The following is a 2,492-nucleotide window of genomic DNA, read 5'->3' as shown; positions in this document are numbered from 1 at the left end:
ACTCTTTCTTCTCCTTCATAGTGAAACTTCTCAAAAAAGGTATTTATAAACAACATTTCCATTTCCTCACCTTTTACTTATTCCTAAAGTCACTTCACCTGGACTTTGTCACAAATAATCTACCACAAATGCTCTCCCCTAAGGTCACTAATCACATTTCTGCCATTAAACCCAATGAACATTTTTCAATTATCCTTTTGGTTGATATTTCAATGACATCTGATACTGGATTTTAAACTGTTCTTTCTTTTCTTTTTTACTTTCACAATGCGTACACTCTTAATTTTATTCATACCCCTTTAGACATTCCACTGTCTCATTTGAAGTTTCATCCTCCTCTATCTGATCATTGAGTTTCAAGGATTTCAAGTCTGAGACCAAGGCTTTCTCCCTTTATCTAACTTCTCTCTCTAGAAAATTTTATTTAAAGCTATGCTCTCAATTACTACCTGTTTGTAGCTATTTATAAATTTATATATCCATCTAGTTTCTTCTCTGGATTCCAGACTTGAATTTTCAACTTCTTTTATCATAGTTACTTAGGTGTCTAATAGACATCTGAAGGTCAACACATATAAGTATCTCAAAGTCAGCATATTTTAAACAGAACTCATAATCTGTCTCTCTAAATTTGGCCCCCTTCCATTTTCTTTCTATTGGTGATCACAAAGCCAAAGACCTAGAGATCATCTTCATCTTCAAGCCCCATTGTAATCTGCCTCATTATCACATTAGTTTTGCCTACTAGGTTCACTTCATTTAACATATTTTCTAGCTTAATTTCCACCATTTTAGTCCATATTGACATCATCTTTAGCTTAGTTTCTTGCAATGGTTTCATAACTGGTCTTTATGTCCATAATATCTTCTCTATATTGACCAAAACAATATTTTTTAAACACAAATCCAATATATGATTTCATGACTTAAAATACTCAATGACCTTCCATTGCTTTTGGAATAAAGAACATCCTCAACATAATCAAAAGGTCATGTGTGATATGATCATATATACCTCTGCAGCCACATGTATACCTCATGTAATCTTCTCTTTAAGTTCCAGCCATATTGACTTTCTTCCTGTTCCTCAAATGCCCATGCTTCCTCTCACCACAGGATATTAGCACAGACTGTTTCTTCTACTTAATCTGTTCCCTTTCCCATCATCCTAGTTATTATGCATTCATGCTTTCTCAATTACTGCTTCCTTAAAAAAAATTCCTCATCACCTGTCCTTATTATATTGTCTCACTATACCAGGTACCTCTCCTTACAGAATTTGCCACAGTTGTAGCAGTTGCAGTTTCAATTTTACTTGTATGCTTATTTAGATAACATAGGTCTCTTCAGGTATTGTTTATGAATGGTAGTTTTATTGTGGACAGAGCTCATGTGTAGTTTTGCAGCTAACATATCATCTATACCTAGAACCATGTTAAATACTCAGTGAATATTTTTGGAATGAATAAATGAATGAATATGACACCACTGGAACAGATCAAAGAAGACACGAATGGACTGATAATTACTAGAGAATTTAATGCATGATAAGAATACTATTTTAAATTACAGTTGACCCTTGAAAAACATGGGTTTTAACTGTGCAGGTCCACTTATATGTGAATTTTTTTTCAATAAATATACCATTGGCTCTCCATATTCCTGGGTTTCACATCCACAGATTAAAGCAGCCATGGATTGAAAACAGTGTTTTTCATCTGTGGTTAAGAATCCACACATGCAGAGGACCGACTGTATTGTTCTGTTATTTTATACAAGAGACTCGAGCATCTACTGAGTTTGATATCCATGGGTGGGGGTGCGGGTGGGGGTGAGAGTGGGGTCCTGGAACCAATACCCTGCAGTAACCAAGGGATGACTATAGTTAATTTTTTAGAGAATTAAAAGTTATATGTGAATTTTTAACTGTGTCGGGTCAGTGCCCCAACCCTGCATTGTTAAAGGGCCAACTGTAATCACATAGCTATACAACCGAGAAAAGACAAAAGTTGGATATTTACTCCATATCATTTACATAAATTTTCATATAGATTAAGATGTAATATCTAAAAAACTATAAATGTAATAGAAGAATATATAGGCTTATTTTAATTATGCTGTTGGAAAGGATTTCCCAAGCAAGATTTGACAACCTCAGAAATGATAAAGAAAGAAATTGATAGATTTGATAAGATAGATTATAAACCTTGTTTTGAAAAAAATCTGTAAGCTATGATAAAAGACAAGAAATTAAAAGTATATATTTAAAACATATGTAACAAGGACTAAAACCCACAATATATAAAAATCATTTATAAAACAATAAACAAGTCACACAATATGAACAAAAATTGACAGAAGAAAATACAAAAATGCATAGTAATCATTTAGAGGGTAGCTAAATACTATTTAAAATATAGCTCTATTTATAATTTCTTAACCTTCAGATTTGCCAAAAAATTAAAAATTTAAAATATACATCAGATGGTAAG

This window comes from Pteropus alecto, unplaced genomic scaffold (genome assembly GCF_000325575.1).
Source record: "Pteropus alecto unplaced genomic scaffold, ASM32557v1 scaffold139, whole genome shotgun sequence".
Taxonomy (NCBI): Eukaryota; Metazoa; Chordata; class Mammalia; order Chiroptera; family Pteropodidae; genus Pteropus; species Pteropus alecto.
This window is presented reverse-complemented; position numbering follows the sequence as displayed.